Below are 26,470 nucleotides of genomic sequence, written 5' to 3'. Positions count from 1 at the left end.
AAAAGAAATGTCTCATTTGGCCCCTTTGCCTTTTTCACAGAAGACACTGTGACTACTTGCCCTATCAGGATGATAGTCACAGTCCGTGTTACTCATTAGAATAATTCAGCATGGGATATTTCGGTATGGTCCTTTATGGAATATCCTCTAAGTTGTTTTCCTACACACTTACATCCCTGTTGTCATTTTTTGTCTACGACGTTGACCTTCATTGACTGACAATTGATGTGAATTGTAGCGTTTACCATGGATAATGCTGGTTTATTCATTTTATATTTAAACATAACAATTCTTTAAATATCACTTTAAAATCAATTACTATTGAAGATTTTATCTTAAAATTAAGTGCTCTATATAGTTACATAGTTACATAGCTGAAAAGAGACTTGCGTCCATCAAGTTCAGCCTTCCTCACATATGTTTTTTGCTGTTGATCCAAAAGAATAACAAAATAGAAAAGTCGAGGCACTCCAAGGTACAAATCAGGCAATTTTATTGAACCCACTCCATCGCAACGTTTCGACCTACACGGTCTTTGTCAAGCTACTAAGTGCATGTATACATTCATTTTTATAGGAATACAAGTGATTAACAATTAACAAGATCCCATCAAACAATTACATCCATATACAACCCCCAGTATGTCCACATTGATAGTAAAGGCTAACAGGCTGTGTCACGAGTGTCAATTAACTCAATTGGAAGCTTTCTCAATCAGTACCATCCCTGGGATATGGAGACAAAATTAGAAAAAATTAAAATGTAAATATCACAGTAATAAACAATAAAATGAATCAAAGCCAGATCGAGTCCAATTTCTCTTCAAGCATTACTATTAATAACTTTAGTATGATAATATTTGATTCTCTGACATATATACTATAGAACATATACGTGTGTAAAAAAGGAGAAAAGAACATATATAAAAGTGCTAAAGATAAACAATCAGTATATGTGATCCAAAAGTTATATATACACACATAAAGAAACGTGTTGTATATAAGAAAGGTCTACAGAATTTGGATAGACAGTGTACATGTTAATAGACAGATTCCAAAGCTGTGAATAGTTCTAGTTCATAATTATATTTGAAGTGTTGAAGTGTATTATATGAAATATCACAATAAAAACTAACTACCGTATTTATCGGCGTATAACACGCACTTTTTCTCCCTGAAGAAAATCATGGGTGCATGTTATACGCCGATATCCCACATTTACTTACCTGTCTTGAAGCGTGGGCCGGCTTCACAGTGCGCACCGCGGTACTGGAACTTAAATTTCAGGTTCCGGTTTCCGGCGGGACTGAAAGGAAGTGTGCACACTATTGTGTGCACACTTCCTTTCAGTCCCGCCGGAAACCGGAACCTGAAATGTAAGTTCCAGTACCGCGGTGCGCGCTGTGAAGCCGGCCCATGCTTCAAGACAGGTAAGTAAATATGGGACAGAGGGAAAGTGCACTAGGGGACACTATGGGAGGGGGGGGGGGACACTATGGGAAGGGGGGCACACTATGGAAGGGGGGGACACTATGGGAGGGGGGGCACTATGGGGGGGGAGGGGGGAAGAATACTATGGAAAGGGGAGGGGACACTATGGGAGGGGGTGGAGAATACTATGGGAGGGGGGGAAGAATACTATGGAAGGGGGGGACACTATGGGATGAGGGGGGGGCACTATGGGAGGGGGGAGAATACTATGGGGGGGTGGAGAATACTATGGGGGGAGAATACTATGGGAGGGGGGGAGAATACTATGGGAGCGGGAGAGAATACTATGGGAGGTGGGGGAGAATACTATGGGAGGGGGGGAACACTATGGGATGAGGGGGGGGAATACTATGGGAGGGGTGGAAATTTCCTGGAATTTCCTTCTGAAAATGAGGTGCGTGTTATACGCCGGGGCGTGTTATACGCCGATAAATACGGTATATAACCAAATATAAAAAGCAGGTGTGAAACCCATTATTCTAAGATAAAGTGCATAAAGTGAAAAAACGATCATATTATAGAATTTATTCAATAAATCTATCAGAGATCTATATTAAGTAATCAAAGTCATTACATTTTCTATGATTAAATTATTATAATATAAGAGAGCTAAGATAAGATAAGATAAGATAAGCTTTGTACGATATTCAGTATTATCCATCAATGAAATAGGTTGTGCATACATACACGTCCCCCTTGGAATACATTTCATTTAATCGTACTCCACCAATGTGACACTGTACAATGTAAAACTCATATTTTTTCTTTAAGGCTTTTACCAACTCTTTACTTAGTTTGCCCAATTTGGTGTATTAAAAAGTTTAAGATTATTTTCTGCAGCAGATAAAATCCGCCTCATTCCTTCATCCAAATAGACATAAAGGCTTGTGCTGGGTTGGATCATGGGTTCCATTTTGCCAAAAAAAAGTAAACTTAATCAGATTATAGACTTGTAGCCAATTCAAAAATTGTTAGGGAGGTACAAAATTCCAATTCCATTTTGGTCTCTGGTACTGAGACTGTCTGAGTTGCACCCAGCTACATACTGCTTAAAGGGATAGAGTGCAGTTCACACCCTACCATAACTACGTTGATCCAAAAGAAGGCAAAAAACCCAGTTTGAAGCACTTCCAATTTTGCAACAAGCTAGGAAAAAAAATCCTTCTTGAACCCAGAATGGCAATCAGATTTATCCTTGGATCAAACAGTTATTACCCTACATTTAAAGATTATATCCTTGAATATTCTGTTTTTGCAAGTATGCATCTAGTAGCTGTTTGAACATCTGTATGGACTCTGGTAAAACCACTTCTTCAGGTAGAGAATTCCACATCCTTATTGTTCTAACAGTAAAAAAAAACCTTTCCTTTGCCTTAGACAAAATCTTCTTTCTTCCAGTTGTCATGGAGTAACACTTCAGGGTTAAGTTCTCAGCAGTGAGGAGCCTGACTCCACCCCCCTCTGACACAGCTCTGACAGTATTTAGGGAGACTGGGCCAGAGGGAGGGGCTTGGTGATTGATTGTTTGAGCTAACGTGTGAGCTCCCTCCTGGAAGCTCCATAGGCTCAGCTACTGGGAAACCTGCACCAGACAAACCATTCCAGCCTTTGAGCAAATGCAAGGATTGCTGCAAGCCATAAAGGATTACTGGATAAAAGAAACGTTGCTACTTTACAAGTGGACAATATGTCTGGACTATTGGAGGACTACCCATATAAACCTTAAGTATATCTTTCAGCTAATTGATTACAAAATCATTTATTCAATGAACTGTTTCTTGCATTGCAAATACTTCCATTGCTACAAGTTACTAATCTCATGAAGGACAACTCCCATCATGCTTATTCACTATGAACTGTTTCTTGCTCTGCAAATATATTCATTGCTACAAGTTACTAATCTCATGAAGGACAACTCCCATCATGCTTATTCACTATGAACTGTTTCTTGCTCTGCAAATATATTCATTGCTACAAGTTACTAATCTCATGAAGGACAACTCCCATCATGCTTATTCCCTATGAACTGTTCTTGCTTTGCAACTATTCTCAGCTAATTGAGTATTGTTCCTAATGAAGATATTTCTCATGAACTAATGTTACTTAATGAATCTCTGAAGAAATACTTAATACTGAACTTTGTGTTATTGAATTACTTGCAATTCTTATTACTGGATTATTGCCTACATGCAATTCATTTGAGTTTAACTCTTATTAAAACTTCGGTTGAATCAAGTTACCAGTGATTCTCTCTTTTCTTAAAGCTACAGTATTGATACTTAAAGGACCACTCTAGTGCCAGGAAAGCATACTCGTTTTCCTGGCACTAGAGTGCCCTTAGGGTGCCCCCACCCTCAGGGACCCCCTCCCGCCCGGCTCTGGAAAGGGGAAAAGGGTTAAAACTTACCTTTTTCCAGCGCTGGGCGGGGAGCTCTCCTCCTCCTCTCCGCCTCCGTTCCTCCCCGTCGGCTGAATGCGCACGCGCGGCAAGAGCTGCGCGCGCATTCAGCCGGTCACATAGGAAAGCATTCATAATGCTTTCCTATGGACGCTTGCGTGCTCTCACTGTGATTTTCACAGTGAGAATCACGCAAGCGCCTCTAGCGGCTGTCAGTGAGACAGCCACTAGAGGAAATAGGGGAAGGCTTAACTAATTGATAAACATAGCAGTTTCTCTGAAACTGCTATGTTTATAAAAAAATTAGTTAACCCTAGCTGGACCTGGCACCCAGACCACTTCATTAAGCTGAAGTGGTCTGGGTGCTTAGAGTGGTCCTTTAAGGATTCTCCATTTCTTTACTATTGTAATTAGGGAGTTTACAAGCTGCAGTTGAGTTCCAACCCAAATCACCCCAAGTAGCCGTAACACCAGTCTAAACACATGACCTTGTGTCCTATGTAAGTTTGGTTTGTGAATAGATTTCCACACAGTGGTTTGTATTGGCCCCAAATATTTTTGTATAATGTTATCATATCCCCTCTCAGGCGACTTTTCTCTAAACTAAATAGGTTTAAATTTGTTAACCTTTCTTCATAACTGATATGTTCCATTCCTTTTATTAATTTTGTAGCCCGCCTCTGCACTTTTTCTAGTGCCATAATATCATTATTTATAACAGGTGCCCACAATTGCACAGCATATTCAATATATGATCTTACCAGTGATTTATAAAGAGGCAAATTGATATTCTCGTCCCGAGAATGAATGCCCTTTTTCATGCACGACAATACCTTACTGGCCTTGGCCACTGCTGATTGATATTGTTGTCTATAACAATTCACAAGTCCTTTCCGTGTGTTGTTATCCCGAATTCGCTTCCATTAAGGATATACATTGCTTGTGTATTCTTTACGCCGAAGTGCATAACTTTGCATTTTTCAACTTTAAATTTAATCTGCCATTTGAGTGCCCAGTCCCCCAGTCTATCTAAATCCCTCTGCAGCAAAGTAATATCTTGCTCACATTGTATTATTTTACAGAGTTTTGTGTCATCTGCAAACACTGAAACATGACTTTCAATGCGGTCTTCAAGATCATTTATAAACATGTTAAATAGAAGGGGTCCCAGAACAGACCCCTGAGTAACACCCCTTGCCACCTCTGTCCAGTTTGAAAATTTACCATTAATGACAACTCTTTGTACTCTGTTTTTAAGCCAATGTTCTACCCAAGAACAAGCATTTTCATCTAGACCGATTTCCTTGAGTTTGAACACTAATCTATTGTGTGGAACGGTATCAAATGACTTAGCAAAATCCAAATAGATCACATCCACTGCAACACCCTGATCTATATTTCTACTTACTTCTTCGTAGAACGCAATCATGTTAGTTTGACATGACCTGTGCTTCATAAAACCGTGCTGATTTTTGCTGATAACCATGTTCTTCTCAAGGAATTCTTGAATATTATCCCTTAATAACCTTTCAAATATTTTACCAGCCAAAGAGGTTAAGCTCACAGGTCTATAATTTCCAGGCAATGATTTTGAACCCTTTTTGAATATAGGAACCACATCTGCCTTCCTCCAATCCCTCGGAACACTCCTGAAAGAAAATAATCTTGAAAGATTAAAAACAGAGGTTCACTTATTTCTACACTTAGTTCCTTAAGTACTCGTGGATGGATACCGTCAGGCCCTGGAACTTTGTTTATATTAACTTTCTTTAGTTGTGCAGCACCTTGTCTTGAGTTACCCAATTACAATTATTCTGCAAGTTTTTAGTAGCAATCATTTGCACATCTATTGCCATGGGTTCTTCCTTAATATATATGGAGGAGAAAAAGTTATTTGAATAATTAATCTGCCTTAGAGGGGCATTCTAAGTTGTTATATTGCCTGTCCCCTCGGTTTAATATCAAATGGTTTTATAATGGTTCATGGAAACCATCTCACTGCCGGGGACTTCTACTATCTTGGACCCATTGATAATGAGGAATTGACACTTTACACAATCTAGTTTTTTTTTTAAACCTGGAAGGCAATGATAAATTGAGAATGCAAGAGAAAGGGTTTACTAAAATAGTATTGTATTTTTAATTTTTTTATTATACCTAAATGTATTAGTCACCAGTGCTACACTTCACACCTCTTTCTGTGAAGCTTATGGACAGATATAGCTACATCTCCAGATCGCATTCCTAATGCATTAGGCAAGGTATCAATCACAGCCAAGCTACCAAGTATCAATGAATATACACTGAACTTACATCACAGAGAAGAAATACAATCCAAGGACCATAGCTATTTAAATAATTCAGAAAATATCAGAATACTCCGTATTTCAGAAATATACTCATCTTCACACGTAAAAACAAAAAGGAGGTGAGGGTTGCGCCAAAAAGAGTCTTGTAACAGTAAATAGACCAAATGATCTAACTAATACAATAAAAAAAAAGGACGCTATGTCAATGAATAAAAAATTGTGAAAATAAAATCTCACTGAAATAGTTGAACAATCCTCAGGGGTAGATCTGTCTGGATGGTAAAATACGTTTAAAAGTCTCAATAATATAACAGGATAGGGTAGGGGTGCAATCCTCAGGAGTTGATCTGTCCGGATGATAAAATATCCGTATATGTGGAGAGGCAAGTGGGAGATATGACAGACAGCCGATGGGGTAAAATGTCAGAGATCCAAAGATAAAATGAAGGTAATAAACTCACATTTAAAAGAGCTTAAACCAGCTCTGGAGTGAAGGGTGTCTATCGGAACAATCCCCGCTATGGGATACAATGGAGAGGTGTGTCTGTGAATCCGGTTTGGGTATCCAGGGTTCCAGGGTATATAAAAGACAACAATAGTGCTCTTAATAGGAAAGTAATGTGGTATATAAAATATTTAAAATATACTCACAAGTATAGAGCAGAAGGTACTGCTCTATTGTAGTAGTGTTGGTGGAATGATCCCTACCTAGGATTTCTTTGGATACAGGATTAGTAAAAAATGCCAGCAATAAAATAGTTTAAAATGGTTTCTCTTTTAAATGTGAGTTTATTACCTTAATTTTATCTATTTTATCTTTGGATCTCTGACGTATTACACCATCGGCTTTCTGTCGTATCTCCCACTTGTCTCTCCACATATACGGATATTTTATCATCCGGACGAATCAACTCCTGAGGATTGCACCCCTACCCTATCCTGTTATATTATTGAGACTTTTAAACGTATTTTACCATCCAGACAGATCTACCCCTGAGGATTGTTCAACTATTTCAGTGAGATTTTATTTTCACTATTTTTTATTCATTGACATAGCCTCCTTTTTTTTATTGTATTAGTTAAATCATTAGGTCTATTTACTGTTACAAGACTCTTTTTGGCGCAATCCTCACCTCCTTTTTGTTTTTACATCCTGTTCTTCTAATGGTCTAAGAGGGATTCCCTTTTTGGGTTGCTGCCCTCCCCCATCCTGTTATTTAGCGCTGACTCTCCTCCCTGTTGTATTTCATCTTCACATGTACCTGTATATCACCAGCAGATAACTTTCATTCTGCTCTGAAGAAAACAGGCAATTTATTAGAGTTTAATGCAAAGAACAAAACTCTAGTATTTCACATGTTCTCAGGAAAATCTTGAAATGACTGCACTTTAGATTTTGATGACTGGATGGTAACAGTGCTTGCCACCAAAAAGACATAAATGATTGAATAAAAGGTGAAAAAAAATAGATATTCAAAATAGGTAACAAATATACCTGAATATTCTCCCTTTTATAAAGTCATCCTGAGTCTTCTCAAAAAGACACATGGTAGGCATCAGCCCTAGAAATATTTGGCCCCTCTTTGGATGGAGTCCAAAAGAAATGGGATTATTTAATGGAGTCCAAAAGAAATGGGATTATTTAAAAGTTGCACTACTGAAGGCAACAGAAAATTGCATTAGGCTTGTCAGTAAAAGCAAAAATTTCAAGAAACCACTGTGGTACTCCGCAGATGTGGTTAAAATAGGCCAAAATAGTAAAAAACAAGAAGTTAGCATTTAGTAATTATAAAAAAAAAAACAGAGTGAGGAAGACAGAATGACCTATAAGATTAGGCAGAAAGAGGCTAAGCAAGTTATAAGAGCTTCCAAATCACACACAGAAGAGAAAATAGCACAGACAGTAAAAAAGGGGGACAAAACTTTTTTTAGATACATAAATGAGAAAAGAAAAGTAAAACAAGGATTAGTTAGATTAAAAACAAAAGAAGGAAGGTATGTAGATGAGGATAAAGGTCTAGCTGACTGCCTCAATGAATATTTTTGTTCGGTATTTACAGATGAAAATGAAGGAAAGGGACCTCAGTTAAGAAAAAGGATAAATGAGTCATTTATTACACGTGAGTTTACAGAGGAAGAGGTTCTATTTCAACTCTCAAAAGTAAAGACAAATAAGTCAATGGGACCTGATGGAATACACCCAAAGCTATAAAAAGAGCTTAGTGGTGTACTAGCAAAACCATTAACAGATTTATTTAACCAATCAATGATAACAGGAGTAGTCCCAGAAGATTGGAAGTTAGCGAATGTTGTGCCCATTCACAAGAAAGGTAATAGGGAGGAGTCGGGCAACTATAGGCCAGTAAGTCTTACTTCAGTAGTGGGGAAAGTGATGGAAACCATGTTAAAGGATAGGATTGTTGAACATCTAAAAACACATGGATTTCAAGATCAGAGGCAACATGGGTTTACTTCAGGGAGATCATGCCAAACTAATCTTATTGATTTTTTTGATTGGGTAACTAAAATTATAGATCAGGGTGGTGCAGTAGACATTGCTTACCTAGATTTCAGTAAGGCTTTTGACACTGTTGCACATAGAAGGATTATCAATAAACTACAATCTTTGAGTTTGGATTCCAATATTGTTGAATGGGTAAGGCAGTGGCTGAGTGACAGGCAACAGAGGGTTGTAGTCAATGGAGTATATTCGAAGCTTGGGCTTGTCACCAGTGGGGTACCTCAGGGATCTGTTCTTGGACCCATTCTCTTTAATATTTTTATTAGTGATATTGCAGAAGGTCTTGATGGTAAGGTGTGTCTTTTTGCGGATGATACTAAGATATGTAACAGGGTTGATGTTCCAGGAGGGATAAGCCAAATGGAAAATGATTTAGGTAAACTAGAAAAATGGTCAGAGTTGTGGCAACTGACATTTAATGTGGATAAGTGCAAGATAATGCATCTTGGACGTAAAAACCCAAGGGCAGAGTACAGAATATTTGATAGAGTCCTAACCTCAACATCTGAGGAAAGGGATTTAGGGGTGATTATTTCTGATGACTTAAAGGTAGGCAGACAATGTAATAGAGCAGCAGGAAATGCTAGCAGAATGCTTGGTTGTATAGGGAGAGGTATTAGCAGTAGAAAGAGGGAAGTGCTCATGCCATTGTACAGAACACTGGTGAGACCTCACTTGGAGTACTGTACACAGTACTGGAGACCATATCTTCAGAAGGATATTGATACCTTAGAGAGAGTTCAAAGAAGGGCTACTAAACTGGTTCATGGATTGCAGGATAAAACTTACCAGGAAAGGTTAAAGCATCTTAACATGTATAGCTTGGAGGAAAGACGAGACAGGGGGGATATGATAGAAACATTTAAATACATAAAGGGAATCAACACAGTAAAGGAGGAGAATATATTTAAAAGAAGAAAAACTACCACAACAAGAGGACATAGTCTTAAATGAGAGGGACAAAGGTTTAAAAATAATATCAGGAAGTATTACTTTACTGAGAGTGTAGTGGATGCATGGAATAGCCTTCCAGCTGAAGTGGTAGAGGTTAACACAGTAAAGGAGTTTAAGCATGCGTGGGATAGGCATAAGGCTATCCTAACTATAAGATAAGGCCAGGGACTAATGAAAGTATTTAGAAAACTGGGCAGACTAGATGGGCCGAATGGTTCTTATCTGCCGTCACATTCTATGTTTCTATGTTTCTATGGATGAGGGGGCCAAAGACTAGACGCGGGCGGAAATCAGATATTATCTGAAGTTTAGGTAAAGGAACTAACACATCTAAATTAGATGGCTGCTTAAGGGATTCTTAGTGACCCTTGGCTTTATAAAATGCAACAAAACATTCATCAAGAACATCTTGTGCCTAACCTTGCCTTTCTTCTATCTCTGACTGGATGTCCTCCCGATTTTTGAAACTCAATCCCTCTAAAACTGAACTCCTTGTCTTTCCTCCTAATACTGATCCTCCTCTTTCACTCTCCCTTCAAGTTAGTGGTATCCACATGAGTCCATCCTTGCAAGTGCGCTGTCTTGGCTTTATACTTGATTCTGGCCTCGCATTTGAGCCTCAATCGAGTCTGTTACCAAATCCTGTAGATTCCACCTTAAAAACAAAGCCTGCATCCGCCCCTTTCTTACACAAGATGCTACTAAGGAGCTTGTTCATGCTCTAGTAATCTCTCACATGGATTATTGTTACTCTCTCCTAATAGGTCTTCCCACAAGTTTGATTTCCCTGCTACAGTCTGTAATGAATGCTGCTGCCAGCCCTTACATTGGCTTCCTGTATCCTATAGGAGTCTATTCAAGGTACCAATCCACAACTATAAAGCACTGACCAATTGTAGCCACTCCTATATCTCTTCACTGATCCACAGGTATACCTCTTATTGGTCTCTCTGCTCTGCCCATGACCTTCTCCTGTCTGCTGCTCGCATCGGTTCGGCCAACTCATGCTTGCAGGACTTCTCGCGAGTGGCTCCTTTTCTTAGGGATATTTCCTGATGGGCTCCCCCTGTCCTGAGCCACAGAGCTGGGTGAGCGGCTCTAGAGCCGACCCCCCTCAGCATCAGGCCGATGCTCCAGGTGCTCGAAAATGGGGGCACCCAGAGGAGCCTTGTAACAGGGCGCTCCCGAAGCTGTCCTTTGATCGGTATGGCAGAGCAGGCACCTGCCTACCCTGATGGCAGGTGCCTGCTCTGCCAATGAATGCCCCCGGAGGAGATGAGGCAGACAGGCGGCAGTGTTAGTGGTGAGGGAGGCTCTTCTTGCAGCTTCCCACTCCTCCCTCGCGCGCCCTCTGTGATGCCGGGAGCCGGAATATGACGTCATTCCGGCCCTGGCACACCAAACAGCACGCTGGAAGAGCGAGGAGCTGCCCCACACTGTACCCCAAGGGGGTAAGGAGGCTAGATGTCCGCATCTGTGTCAGTGAGTGTGTGAGTGGTTGAATGTCAGTGAGTGTGTTTGTGTGTGTGTCTGTCAGTGAGTGTGTGAGTGTTTGACTGTCAGTGTGTGTGTGTCTGTCAGTGAGTGAGTGTATGTATATCAGTGATTGTCTGTGTGTGTGTCTGTCAGTGAGTGAGTATATGTCTGCCAGTGAGTGTCTGCCTGTGTGTGTCTGTCAGTGAGTGTGTGAGTGTTTGACTGTCAGTGTGTGTGTGTGTGTGTGTGTGTCTGTCAGTGAGTGTCTGCCTGTGTGTGTGTCTGTCAGTGAGTGAGTGAGTGAGTGAATGTGTCAGGGTACCTGAGGTCTCTACCTCTAAAAGAGGTAGAGACTTAGTAGTTTATCCGTCCAAACGAGCTGTTTCCTTCGTTCCTCGCGGTTCATCCAGTCACTTAAACACCGACCGCGAGGAATCCACGTCCTTTTCTAGCGGGACGCTCAATACGTGACGTCATGACGCTATCACGAGCGACCTGCCACTCAAGTGTCCGATATCCAATCGGTACTTGTCAGAGGCGTGTCTACCATCCGGAGCCAGGGTATTTAAGCTTACTTCTCCCTTCAGCTCATTGCCCTGTCGTGGTTCTAGCTTGTCTAGTCACTCAGTGCTCTGGTATTCTAGTTTGCTCTATTGGTTTTGACTCGGCTTGTCGTACTACCCTGCTTATCTCTGTTATCCCTTGACCCGGCTTGTCTCTCGCTTATCTGTCTTCTCGTTCCCTCGACCTCGGCTTGTCTCTGACTATTCTCTATTACTCTCGGTACGTTAGTCCGGCCATTCTAAGGCCCGGTATACGTACCTTTCCACTCTTTGTACCCTGCGTGTTGGATCCCTGTCCCGATCCTGACATTACGACAGGGCCAATGGATCCTGCAGGTACAAACAGTCAGCTTGGTTCTTCTGATCCCAGGTTTGACGCCATGGAGCATAGGATGGATCAGATGGCTCTAGCACTACAGGCACTTTTGTCTCGTGCTAGTAACCCACCTGAGGAGACACGTACTCCTTCTATTTCTCCTGCAGTCTCAGGTCTAGAGGTAGCCACTGTAGGTGCTTCTTCCCGTATTACCCCACCAGTACGTTATGGCGGGTCACCGGAGAAGTGTCGTGGCTTTCTGAACCAGATTAGCATCCATTTCGAATTACAACCCCGCTCTTATCCTACAGATAGAGCGAAGGTTGGATTTGTTATTACTTTACTCATTGAGAAAGCTCTGAGATGGGCCAATCCTTTATGGGAGAATGATAATCCACTAGTCTATAATTATAATGCCTTTGTAGCTGCGTTTAGAAGAACTTTTGACCCTCCTGGTAGAAAGGTCAATGCAGCTAGATTACTGTTGCGCCTTAGACAGGACAATCGAACACTTGTGGATTATGCACTAGAGTTCAGGTCCTTGGCGGCAGAAGTTAAGTGGAACGAACAGGCTTATATAGATGTGTTTCTGAATGGGTTATCAGATGTAATTCTTGACGAGGTCGCTACTAGAGAACTCCCTGAGAATTTGGAGGATTTAATTTCTTTTATATCTCGTATTGATGAACGCCTAAGAGAGAGGCAGAACACTCGAGATAGGACCCGTAGACCCTCCTTTAAACTAGCGCCTACCTTTCAAAATTCTGAGTTCGAGGACTTACGTATTTCTGAACCTATGCAGATAGGCAGTACTCATCTCACAGAGAGGGAGAGACAGTACAGGAGAAGGGAGGGTTTATGTATGTATTGTGGAGTCAGAGGTCATTTACGCCTAAATTGTCCTAATCGTTCGGGAAACGCTCGCACCTAAGTTTCTCTAGAGGACAGGCCTTGGGTGTTTCTACTTTGTCCTCTATTCACAACTACAAAGAGCTCAGGCTTCTGTTACCCGTTTCTTTAAAGTGGGAAAAGGGAGTAGTAAAGACTATGGCACTAATCGATTCTGGAGCTGCTGAGAGCTTTATAGATCAGGGTTTTGCTGCCAAGCATGCTATTCCATCCCAGTTAAAAGAGACACCACTGGCTGTTGAGGCCATCGATGGTAGACCGTTACTTGAGCCTGTTATTTTCCGTGAGACCATACCGATTAACTTAACTGTTGGCATCCTACATAGAGAGGACATATCCTTACTGCTCATTTCTTCTCCGTCTATTCCCATAGTCCTGGGGTACTCCTGGTTGAGGAGACATAACCCTATTATTAATTGGGAGTCAGGGGAGATAGTTTCATGGGGACAGAATTGTCAAGAGAAATGCTTGCGGAAGGTCTCACCTCTCTGCTTAACCAACACCTCGGCTAACTCTGACAACCCTACAGAGACACAAATTCCGCCTCAGTATCTAGATTTAAAGGCAGTATTTGACAAAAAGAAAGCCGATACCTTACCCCCACACAGGTCCTTTGATTGCAAAATTAACCTACTCCCTGGTACCATGCCGCCCAGAGGTCATGTATACCCGTTATCTACGAAAGAGAACTCAGTTCTAGAGGAGTATATTCACGAAAATTTAGACAAGGGATTCATTAGGAGGTCCTCCTCTCCTGCCGGGGCTGGATTTTTTTTTGTTAAAAAGAAGGATGGTTCTTTAAGACCTTGTATTGATTATCGAGGCCTAAATAAGATAACCATTAAAAATGCCTACCCGATTCCCTTGATCACCGAACTCTTCGATCGTTTGAAGGGCTCTACAATTTTCACCAAGTTAGATCTCAGAGGGGCATATAACTTGGTGAGAATCCAGCAGGGTCATGAGTGGATGACGGCATTCAATACTCGATATGGCCACTATGAATATACAGTTATGCCTTTTGGGTTATGCAATGCACCAGCTGTATTCCAGGATCTGATAAATGAGGTTCTTAGGGAATTTCAGCAAGATTGCGTCATTGTATACCTAGATGATATACTCATACATTCTAGTGAGATTGAGACTCATCACAAGCAAGTCAGGAGGGTTTTGCACAAGCTTCTCCAGCATGGCTTGTACTGCAAGTTGGAGAAATGTAGCTTTGATCAAACCCAGGTAACCTTTCTCGGCTATGTGATCTCTGGGGAGGGATTTAAGATGGATCCGGATAAGCTCCAGTCCATTCTAGAGTGGCCTTTACCCAAAGGTCTTAAAGCCGTACAGAGATTTATTGGTTTTTCTAATTATTATAGGCGCTTTATTAAGGGTTATTCTTCAATTATCGCGCCTATCACCAATATGACCAAACAGGGGGCTGATACTAAGAATTGGACTACTGAAGCTCTTCTTGCGTTCAAAACTCTCAAGGAGCTTTTCGCTTCCGCTCCAATTTTAGTTCACCCCGACACTTCCCTGCCTTTCCTACTTGAGGTAGACGCATCAGAGACTGGTTTAGGTGCTGTCCTATCTCAAAGGTTGGGTGTTGATAAACCATTACATCCATGTGGATTTTTCTCTAAAAAATTGTCTGGTACAGAGAGCAGATATGACATTGGTGACAGAGAATTACTAGCGGTTATCAAGGCTTTGAAAGAGTGGAGACATTTATTGGAAGGTACATTACATCCTGTTACCATTCTAACGGACCACAAAAATTTGTCTTATATCGGAGAGGCCAAGCGTTTGTCCTCCAGGCAGGCTCGTTGGTCGTTATTTCTTACCCATTTCAATTACGTTCTGACTTACAGACCTGGGTCAAAGAATTCTAAAGCCGATGCGCTATCTCGCCAATATGAGCCTTCTGCTTCAGTTGAACCACTTTTGTCCTCCATTGTACCCAAATGCAATATTATTGCTAATACCAGTCTCAAAATCCATTCTCCGCTACTTGACCAGATCTTGAAGTCACAACATCTGGCACCCGGAAACACTCCTGAGGGAAGAAACTTTGTCCCTCCTGAACTCCAACTGGAGCTCTTACAATGTTTTCACGAAAGTAAAGTAGCTGGCCATCCTGGTATTCGCAAGACATACTCTCTGATATCCAAGGATTTCTGGTGGTCTTCACTACGAAAAGATATTGAGGAGTTCGTCGCAGCTTGTGAGACTTGTGCCAAGACTAAACAACCTCATACATCTCCTTGTGGTCTGTTACACCCCTTGGACATTCCTGAGAAACCTTGGTCCTGTTTGTCCATAGACTTTATCGTAGATTTGCCTGCTTCCAAGAGACAGACTGTTATTCTCACGGTGGTGGATAGATTTACTAAGATGGCCCATTTCGTGCCATTACCTAAACTTCCGACTTCTCCTGAATTGGCAGAGATTTTTGCGAGAGAAGTTTTTCGCCTACATGGGATTCCTTCGGAGATTGTTTCTGATAGAGGTTCTCAATTTGTCTCACGTTTCTGGAGATCCTTTTGTTCTCAAATGGGAATCAAATTGAACTTCTCCTCTGCCTATCACCCTCAGTCTAACGGAGCTGCTGAACGTACCAATCAAAAGATCGAGCAGTATCTACGTTGCTTTGTTTCCGAACACCAGGACGATTGGGTCGGTTTGATTCCTTGGGCGGAGTTCGCACACAATAACCTTGTTTGTGATTCAACTCGTTCTAGCCCTTTCTTCATGAACTATGGCTTTCATCCTTCAATTTTTCCTTCGGTTTCCTCTTCTCAGGGGATACCGTCGGTTGATGATCATGTCGCCAACCTGAAGAAATTATGGGATCAGACTCGGCAAATTCTGTTACATAATTCCTCGTTATTCAAGAAACACGCTGACAAGCATAGAAGAGCGGCTCCTGTCTTTGTTCCTGGGGATAGGGTGTGGCTGAGTACTAAGAATATTCGCCTAAAAGTTCCATCTATGAAATTTGCTCCTCGCTACATAGGTCCTTACAGGGTTCTCACTCGTATCAACCCGGTTGCGTATCGCCTTGCTCTGCCACCTGCCTTACGCATTCCTAACTCTTTTCATGTCTCCTTGTTGAAACCTCTTATTTGCAACAAATTCTCCTCTAAGGTTTCCTCACCTCGTCCTGTTCAGGTGGAGGGTCGGGAGGAGTACGAGGTCAGCTCCATCATTGATTCCAGAATTTCAAGGGGAAAATTGCAATATCTGGTCAACTGGAGGGGATATGGTCCTGAGGAGAGGAGTTGGGTACCTCAAGAGGACGTTCATGCTTCTCGTCTTCGCAGAGCATTTCACCTCCGCTTCCCATCTCGCCCCGGTTCCTTCCGCCCGGTGGGCGTATCTGAGAGGGGGGGTACTGTCAGGGTACCTGAGGTCTCTACCTCTAAAAGAGGTAGAGACTTAGTAGTTTATCCGTCCAAACGAGCTGTTTCCTTCGTTCCTCGCGGTTCATCCAGTCACTTAAACACCGACCGCGAGGAATCCACGTCCTTTTCTAGCGGGACGCTCAATACGTGACGTCATGACGCTATCACGAGCGACCTGCCACTCAAGTGTCCGATATCCAATCGGTACTTGTCAGAGGCGTGTCTACCATCCGGAGCCAGGGTATTTAAGCTTACTTCTCCCTTCAGCTCATTGCCCTGTCGTGGTTCTAGCTTGTCTAGTCACTCAGTGCTCTGGTATTCTAGTTTGCTCTATTGGTTTTGACTCAGCTTGTCGTACTACCCTGCTTATCTCTGTTATCCCTTGACCCGGCTTGTCTCTCGCTTATCTGTCTTCTCGTTCCCTCGACCTCGGCTTGTCTCTGACTATTCTCTATTACTCTCGGTACGTTAGTCCGGCCATTCTAAGGCCCGGTATACGTACCTTTCCACTCTTTGTACCCTGCGTGTTGGATCCCTGTCCCGATCCTGACAGAATGTATGTCAGTCATAGGGCAGCAGAAATCCTTGCACCGGCCCTGACTGCCTACGACCTTCAAGCTAAAAAGTGCCTCAAAACCAATCTCTTTAGGAAAGCTTATGGCCTCCCAGAGTAACCTCTACCTCACATACCTGTCCCTTGCTCTATTCTAAAGGGCAGCACTTACTCTCTTCTCCAGCTCTGCTTTACTCCCACCTTGCTTGATTGCTATCTCCTGTCCTATTGTGTTTTACACCCCACCTCCTATAGACTGTAAGTACGTTTGAGCAGGGTCCTCTTCAACCTATTGTTCCTGTAAGTTTTGAAATGGTCTCATTTATTGTTAAATCTCCCCCTTTGATATTATTGTAAAGCGCTACGGACTATGCTGGCGCTATATAAATACCAGTAATAATAATAATAATAATAATAATAACCTGACTTAGTTCCTGCTTGGCACTTACTCATAGCTTGGTGGAGTGTTGTACTTTCTTTTTCATTGGCCTCTCATTACACTTGGCCTAAACTTAAAGCAGTGAGTAAATGTACATATATACTGTATAAAATGAAAGGTTAGTATTCATGTAATATCTGAAATCTTTAAAAGTTCAGATTTTCACATTTAACATAAATCTCCAGATATACAACTTATACTCAGATACAGATTTTGTAGCAATGATAAGACAATCTCAAGATTTAAGCATTGCTGGCTATTTTACTTTCTACATAAAAGTAAAACAACTGTCTGAATATTTCCAAAAATACTTAAGTTTACATAGATTCTGATTCCAGTCTAAGTTCCTTTAGCCACCAGCTTCATTTTGCAAACACGACTACCCTTATGTGATCCTAGTCTGCAGGCCACGAGTATGATCTGAATATCAAACAGAGGAAAAGCACAACTTCACTCCCAGTCCGTTCTGCTGCTCTGCTTGAAGCAAAGTGACATTATATTTCTAACTGTCTACTTTGTGACAATATACCTTTCTTATTTCGGCTACAAAATGATATGGAGAGGTGGGGCAGGGCACCTGGGATGTGTCTTGGTACGTGTAAGGGCATATAAGTATATGGGAATCATAGTGATGAGTGATATATTTACCTTTTCGAAAAGAACAGGCAATTACCTAGGACCAATTTGTAGCCCTGCTTAAAAAAAAAAAAAAAAAAAAAAAAGACTGGAGTATTCTTTTCAGAAAATAAATTCTGTCATTTAACTCGCTGTGACAAAATATGAAAACACGTCCGCAACAATAACTAACGTTCCATCGATGCCATGACGAACAAATAATGTCCAATTTCCAGGGACTAGATATAATCTGTCCTATGCAAGGCTAGTGTGGACCTGTGACCCCTGGTGAATCCCCAGATGTTGTAGAACTACAACTCCTTTGGTGCTTTTGGCAGTGTGGGCAGGTGCCAAGTCCTGCTGGAAAATGAAGTCAGCATCCCCGTAAAGCTCGTCTGTGGAAGGAAGCATGAAGTTCTCCAAAATCTCCTGGTAGACGGCTGCATTGACCCTGGACTTAATGAAGCACAGTGGACCAGCACCAGCAGACGCAGAAAAGAGGACTTTGGACCACTGAGCAACAGACCAGGCCTGTTTTTCTTTAGCCCAGGTAAGACGCTTCTGACGTTGTTTGTTTTTCAGGAGAGGCATGACAAGAGGAATACGGCATCTGAAGCCCATGTCCAGGATCCGTCTGTGTGTGGTGGCTCTTGATGCACTGACTCCAGCCTCAGTCCACTCCTTGTGAAAAACACTTTTGAATGGCCTTTTCCTGACAATCCACTCCAGGCTGCGGTCATCCCTGCTGCTTGTGCACCTTTTTCTTCCACACTTTTCCCTTCCACATAATTTTCTATTAATGTGCTTTGGTACAGCACTTTGGGAACATCCAACTTCCTTCGCAATTACCTTTTGAGGCTTTCCCTCCTTATGGAGGATGTCAGTGATGGTTTTTCAGGTCAGCAGTTTTCCCCATGATTGTGATTCCTACTGAACCAGACTGAGAGACCATTTAAAGGCTCAGAAACCCTTTGCAGGTGTTATGGCTTACTTAGCTGATTAAAGTGGGACACTGTGAGCCTATAATATTGCACCTTTTCACAATATTCTAATTTACTGAGATTGTGGATTTGGGGTTTTCATGAGCTGTAAGCCATAATCATCGCACTTATGACAAATCACAGCTTGAACTATCTTGCTTTGCATGTAATGCATCTATCTCACATATTAGTTTCCCCTTTTACGTTGCATTACTGAAAAAAATGAACTTTTACACAATGTTCTAATACCTGAACTTGGATTCTGACTCCGATTGACACATCTATGGCCTGTGACTTTATTTTGCAGATACTGCTAGTCTTGTTTTCATGCTGGAAAGGTGGAGCAGATTATCTGTGATTTGTCACGACCCATGTAAAAACACACACACATAAATATCCCAGTGATCACGAACTGCGTGTCTGCTGACGTTCTACTGCTAGCAAAGGAAACACGTCTGGATTGGGGTGGGCAATTCTTGAACAGTGAGTGCATATCTACCAAACAATGAAAACAAGTCTATGAAACAATGATGGCATGCCTACTAAACACAGAGCAGATAGTAGCTTCTCTCTAAATGTGCAAGTTGAGCCTGTTTCGACCGCATCTAAAATATTTTGCGCATGTCAGATACATTTTCACATAGATTTTTCGAATAATATTAAATCAGCCCTTAAATTTGTAACAAACATCATTTGTTTCATGGATCACACTATCCTGAAGAAGTAAAGATGTCTCCTGAACAAATAAAAAAAATCTTATATTTTAAAAGAGAATAAATAGGCATATACGTAGGTTCTTATCTGCTATCACAAAGCAAAGTGACACATTTAGAGAAACAACGTGTAACTATAACTATGTTCCTATAATCATGTAACTTTTATTTACATAGTTATACAACAATACAGAGAGAGAAAAAGATTAGAGTGAAAACTCCAAATTATATCAATGTCCAACTGTGCCACGAAAAGAGAAACATTTTTATCTGACTCTATATTAAGATTTTGGTTTCTCCTGTCAACAAGGATATTCCCGCTTATTCCTTTTTATTTATTTTAATACTTTGGTTTGCTTTATAAGCATGCAGTTTCCCTATCAACCAAATCCAATAAAGGAGGACCAAGTATAGGTCCCCCATGCCTGAATGCATTTTATTAAATTCAATTCTGAATCGCACAATTTGCATGAAATTAACATGAATGGACAAACGATACACATTTTGTTAGGATGAAATTCTATGAATTTGCCGGCCACCTGTCTAAATGACAGGACATTCGAATGGCGAATGAAGCAACCCGAGATCATAGAGGAGAGGGGAGTATTGTGGGGAAATGTATTTGACCATAGGAAATAGAGGGAACTTAAGCTTCTCCTTTGGTCAAAGAAGGAAAGGAGAAGCACAAACACTACACCCTGTTCCAAATTATTATGCAAATTCTATTTAAGTGTCACAAAGATTAAATATTTTTTTTTCAGTTTAACTCATGGATGGCATTGTGTCTTAGGGCTCTTTTGATCACTGAAAACAATCTCGGACCCCTGTGATAATTAGATTGCCAGGTGAGCCCAAATTAAGGAAAAACTATTAAAGGAGGGTGTTCCACATTATTAAGCAGAGCACCATTTTCATGCAATATGGGGAAGAAAAAGGATCTCTCTGCTGCCGAAAAGAGTGATATAGTTCAATGCCTTGGACAAGGTATGAAAACATTAGATATTTCACGAAAACTTAAGCGTGATCATCGCACTATTAAGAGATTTGTGGCTGATTCAGAGCACAGACGGGTTCGTGCAGATTAAGGCACATTGAGGAAGATTTCTGCCAGATCCATGCATCGGATCAAGAGAGCAGCTGCTAAAATACCATTACATAGCAGCAAACAGATATTTGAAGCTGCTGGTGCCTCTGGAGTCCCACCGACATCAAGGTGTAGAGTCCTCCAGAGTCTTGCAACTGTGCATAAACCTTCTATTCGGCCACCACTAACCAATGCTCACAAGCAGAAATGGCTGCATTGGGCAGAAAAATACATGAAGACTAATTTTCAAACAGACCTGTTCACTGATGAGTGCCGTGCACCCTGGATGGTCCAGATGGATGGAGTAGTGGATGGTTGGTGGACGGCCACCCTGTTTCAACAAGGCTGCGACGTCAGCAAGGAGGTGGTGGACTCATGTTTTTGGCCGGAATCATGGGAAGAGAGCTGGTCGGCCCCTTTAGGGTCCCCGAAGGTGTAAAGATGAGCTCTGCAAAGTATGTGGAGTTTCTGACTGACCACTTTCTTCCCTGGTACAGAAGGAAGAACTCTGCTTTCCATAATAAAATCATCTTCATGCATGACAATGCACCATCTCATGCTGCAAAGAATACCTCTGCATCAATGACTGCTATGGGGATAAAAGGAGAGAAAGTCATGGTGTGGCCTCCATCCTCCCCTGACCTCAATCCTATTGAGAACCTTTGGCGCATCCTCAAGCAAAGGATCTATGAGGGTGGGAGGCAGTTTACATCCAAACAGCATCATTGGGAGGCTATTCTGACATCTTGCAAACAAATTCAAGCAGAAACTGTCCAAAACCTCACAAGTTCAATCGATGCAAGACTTGTGAAGCTGCTATCAAATAAGGGGTCCTATGTTAAAATGCAATGTGACCTGTTAAAATGTTTAAAAAGTTAAAATGTTGTTATAAGTTTGATTGAAAAAGCTTTTGATTTCAGGAAATATGCTGCAAACACAACAAATGACAATTTTCAGCTCTTTACAACCTATAAAGTGTTTTGAAACTTACTGTGCGTAATAATTTGGAACAGTGCATTGTAAGTTTTTTATGTTTAAAAAAAATACTGTTATCATTAGGAGGTTTGTTCAATAAAATTGTAATTGTACTCTTAAAAGTTGATAACATGAGAATTATGCTGACTGTTATTTCCAGGCTTGCTAGGCTGGGGGACAGCATGGCTGCAGGAGCGGCTGACACCAGTGATGGCAGCAGCAGAGCAAGATGGCTGTGGATTAAGGCGCCCGGCGAGGCCGTGGAGGCCTCCACAGCCCCTTAGCGCAGGGATGGCTGAGAAAGAAACCCCCACGGGGGGGCGTGGGAAGAAGGCCCATGGTCACGGGCCCCATCACCCCAAGGCAGCGCGGCACCTGGTCTGCCGTGTGCCGTGCTTGGAGAGCAGGCTCCCACAGGCGGCAGGCAGGGCCTGGGAGTTGATGCAGCAACGGGGCCCCCTGTTGGAGGATGGGACCCTGGAGGTGATCAGCATGACGGTTGGGGTGGATGGCCCAGATCTGACCTCAATCCTATTGGGAACCTTTGGAGCATCCTCAAGCAAAAGATCTATGAGGGTGGGAGGGTCCAGATCGGGACTACGCCGTGTCCCCGGAGGGACCAGCAGCCCTCAGGCGAGTACTGCCGCTGGTGGGTTAGCAGCAGGCCCCGGCACCATAGGGGGCACTGTTGGGGGGGAAAACAGGCCTTCTACGGCTTTAACCGTGACGCAGTTAGTTTCTCCTGGGTTCAGGCAGGCAGTGGGCCCCTCTACCACACAGGGGGGTCATTAACCCCGGGCAGGGAACCTGGCAGCCAGCAGCAGGGGGTCATTGGGGCTGTCCACATTGGAGAGTGCGGCAGGCCTCTCGCGACGGGGGGGAGTGGCCAGGAGAGTACGCAGTTGAGTGGCGGGGCACCCTGGAAGGTCTCCTGGTATGGTACTGATGAATGTTAGCTCCCCAGCAGTGTCTCTGGCTCATAACCCACGAGATGTTGGTGACAGTGCCACCACGGGCGCGCAGAGCTCATGGCGAGGGAGCATATGGGCCGCCGGGGTCGCACCTTGATAGCTATGGCCGGCCCCAGCGGGCAGACAGACAACAGGGGTTGTGCCTTGCACGGAGCGAGGGATGCGCTGTGGTGCTGGCGGCGGTCGCACTCGATCAGGAGTAGGTCGCGCAGTAGTAGATCCCCGTGGTCTGAAGGGGGGCAGGGAGGGAGTCCTTTTGGCATCAGGGCCGACGGCTCGTCGTATGTAGTATGGTAGCGGTGCATCCAGGGAGGGAGGCCACGCCCCCAGGCGGGCACTGGAGTCTAGTAGCTCCTCCGGGAGGCGCTCGGATTCTCCCTGAGTCTGGTTGTCTCCCCTTCTAATCCTCTGGGTCATCAAGGAGCAGCCCCAGGGCCATCGCAGACGGGGGCTTGGTCGGTGAGTCTAACAATGCACATTCACTGAGCTTACTATCCTCTTTACAACACAGTATTGACTCTTGGGGCTGGGATCTATGGGGTCGGTAGCTAATGGAGACGGGGCGGTGTTGCCGGTCGACACGTCAAGTGTCAGGGCGGAGTTGACAGGTGGTATCCCTGACACTTCACTTGGGTGCACTTGGGTGCACTTGGTGTCATGCCTTAACTATGGTATCCTCTTACTTCCTGGTTCCACGGAGCCTAGCCACACCCCTTTATGACACGGTCTGCCTATTTAATCTGACTGCACCAGCTGATCTAGGCTGGATTATTGAACTACGTTCCTTACTCACAACCCGGCTACAACTTCGTTGTGAAAGCCTCTGCTACCAGACCGGACTGAAAGACTCTGCAAAGTTCCCTTCACCTCTCCTCATCCACGACTAAAGATTAAACACTCTTCATACGCCTCTGAGGAGATCTCGGGAACCAGTGTTCTATATGCCGGAAGCTAAGTAAAACCAATGTGATAAGAGTTGCATCTAAAAGCTGTTATTACCTGTCTCCAAAAGTCCTTCGGTAAAAACAATCCCGTTACAGCTAACTTCAACTCATACTTCATATCAGTTATCTGCATCTGTCTTGCTTCAGTTAAAGTATGGAACAGCTATTGTAATTACTTATCACCTAAACCGTTAACTCTACTAAGAGACTCCTTATTGATTCAGTGTCTGCAATTTACTATCGTTTACTACTTAAAGCTACAGTGCCTGTAACTGTGGACTTCAGTTATCATTTACTACTTAAAGCTACAGTGCCTGTAATTGTGGACTTCAGTTATCGTTTACTACTTAAAGCTACAGTACCTGTAAATTGGAATTAAAGTCTTTACCTTTTACTTTCTTTAATAAATATTCAAACTATACGAAATCTGCAGTTGTGTTCCTTCATAACAAATGTTTAGACGTGACACTTGGGTGTATTTGAGCTGCACGGGTTTAGGGTATTATTGTGGTGCCATGTTCCCGTAGGTCAAGTGGCTTGGATCGTGGGCCATTCCTTCATATTCTGGGCCAAAAGGAGAGCTGCAGCTCGTTTTCGGGGTCCACAGCTAGGCTTCCCTGAGGACCGGATGAGGGTGCTCTGGTTTGGCTACAGGGGCTATGGGTGACAGGAGGTTTGCAGTGAGGTGTACAGGATAGTGGCGGGCAGTAGGAGACCGGACATGCTGGTCTTACACGCTGGTGGTAATGATCTCAGGCTTATCCCTCAGTGTCTCTTGGTTAAGCGGATGAAGCAGGATATCAACAGGTTCAGGGCAAGGGTCCCTGGGGTACAGCTGGTCTGGTCAGAAATTGTTCCCCTGCTCCGTTGGCGGCACCCTCGGGACCCAGCAGCTGTTGGTCACTGCCGGGCTAAGGTGAACGGGTTGATGGCTAGCTTTGTCAGGAAGGTGGGGGGTGTGCTGGTCCTGCACAGGGAGTTGGAGGAGGTGTTAGCAGGATATTTCTCCCCCGATGGGGTCCACCTCTAAGATGTAGGGTGGGACCTGTTTAACTTAGGGTTGCAGGAAGGCTTGGCCAGGGCGTTATTTCTGCAGGGTGGCGGAGCTCAGAAGACTTAAGGTGTGAAGGTCTGAGCTTGTGGCGGGGTGGGGTAAGGAACATTAAGGATAATGGGCCTTAGTTAAGAAAGGAGCAAGGGGAGTTAGTTAATTGGTTAGTTGATTGGTTAAAAGGGTACACTGTTTGTACATGTTTTGGTAGGTTTCGAGTCCGTTTTTGGCTCAGAACCACGGTGGTGTTCCGAGTCCATTGGTGGCTCAGAACCTTGGTGGTGTAGGGGTATCTGGGTATACCCCTACCAGGTGAAATTGACCAATGTTGATATGTTACATGTTATATTATATGATTGTTATCTATTGGATATGTATTATGTGGTGGGTCATTACCTTGATGTACATATGGGAAAGATGATTCGAGATTGGGGGTGTGACAGGTAATGACATATATATATATTATAATTATTGTTATCTTAATTATCATTAAAGCTGTTGACAATTTGACACATAACCCTTAATGTCAGTGTTTTTATTGGGTGGGTTGGGTTCAAATCATATATCCCTCCCCCTGCCCATTTGGCGACTATGCACCTGTCATAATTTTCTTGTGTATGTTTTGTGTTTAAATATGTAACACCATATTGCACATACTCTCCATGGCATATTTGAAAAATGTCAACGCACATAAAATATTTAGCCTTCTTATTCTCAAGCCATGTGCGTTTTGCACCTCTATACTGTAAAAATGTGTTCTAGTAAATTTTGTAACTTTAAAATATATATAAACTGGAAGTTGCAAAGCTTTTAGTAGATAAATCAAGTTGGGGGGTCACAAGGTAAATTAGGCGGTTATTACAAAAAGTGTGTGTGGGTGGCGGAGGGGGAAGGAGGTGGGGCTCAATGTTCAGAATGAAATGCTATGGGCTCTATGTCCCTAAGCCTTCTATGCTGCGCTGTTGGGTCAAGTTAAGAAAGAGTAAAGGCAAACCGTTTTTTGCCACTTTCATAATATGTGCTGCTTTTTTAAAAATATATATATTTTTTATTTGTGGGTTTTCATTCATTTCCTGTAGGTTCAGTGAGATTTAAAGGTACAGAAGTACATAACTAACTTGTAACAGTAGATTATAACGTAGTCTGAAGTTACTAGTTTCTGGGACATTCATGTCTCATGTTTGTGCTTCCTGAACGTTTTCTTCAATTTAATTGGCAGAGGTGTAGGTAGTTTGCGCTGTAGAATATTAATGGCACCTGATCTGATTAGTACAGCGTGAGACACTAACATTGCGCAATTATATAAATATGGTCCCACTTCAGCATTTACCTACCCGAGCTGATTGCACAGCGTAGTCCGTGAGAAGACCATAATCACTGCGCTCCCACAATCCCTCCCTGAGTTAATTTTAATTATGATCAAATATGTATGGATTGATGTTATTCTCTATTATATTAATTGATTTTATTTATTATGTTATTTTTGTATATGTATATTTTATCGATGTTGTGGTTGTAATATTTGGGTAAGGTGATTCTCTTTCCATGGAGAATAGACTTTAATAGAGTGTTTTTTTACTTAAATTAAGGCCGTTGACCTATTTGGCTGATCAGCTTGGTAATTTTTGGTTTTAATGCAAGTTTGATGTAAATTTAATGGATTCATGTGTGTTATGTTAACCTTTAATAAAAGCACCACAGCCTTAGACATTAAATATATATATATATACCTGGAGTCGTGTGACCTATTTGTATATGTGTTACAGCATGCGCTGTTACAGCATATCTAATAATCCTTCTTAGAGTGG

General features: G+C 42.5%; 1 protein-coding gene across 2 annotated transcripts in view; it reads left to right on the top strand.

Moving 5' to 3' along the window:
- Positions 1-26,470, top strand: part of DLG2 (discs large MAGUK scaffold protein 2) — a 1,308,393-nt gene that overhangs the window by 154,900 nt on the left and 1,127,023 nt on the right. The window lies entirely within an intron of this gene.

Source organism: Pelobates fuscus, chromosome 1 (assembly GCF_036172605.1).
Source record: "Pelobates fuscus isolate aPelFus1 chromosome 1, aPelFus1.pri, whole genome shotgun sequence".
Lineage (NCBI taxonomy): Eukaryota > Metazoa > Chordata > Amphibia > Anura > Pelobatidae > Pelobates > Pelobates fuscus.
This window is presented reverse-complemented; position numbering and strand designations above follow the sequence as displayed.